Source organism: Odontomachus brunneus, unplaced genomic scaffold, assembly GCF_010583005.1.
Source record: "Odontomachus brunneus isolate Ranch 3 - 2012 unplaced genomic scaffold, Obru_v1 Obru_scaffold_109, whole genome shotgun sequence".
NCBI classification, from domain to species: Eukaryota; Metazoa; Arthropoda; class Insecta; order Hymenoptera; family Formicidae; genus Odontomachus; species Odontomachus brunneus.
Window position 1 is genome coordinate 1,051,040 of NW_022639559.1, and position 219 is coordinate 1,051,258.

The window sequence follows — 219 nt, forward strand, 5'->3', positions numbered from 1 at the left end:
CCTGTTGGGGGCGCTTGTGGCCGGGTCCGGTCCCGTCCGAACCCGGCCCGCCCCCACGCTCCCGACCGAGGTTGCTGGAACGGAGGGGTCTAAGTGTTCCCCTCCACCCCTCCCGGTCAGGAGCCTCCTGGCACTGGGAAGGGGGTGGGCGGCCTAAGAGCCCGCCCTTGCAAGCCGGCCGCCCTGCCCCCCTCCCGGAGGTGCCTGGTCTGACTTCTT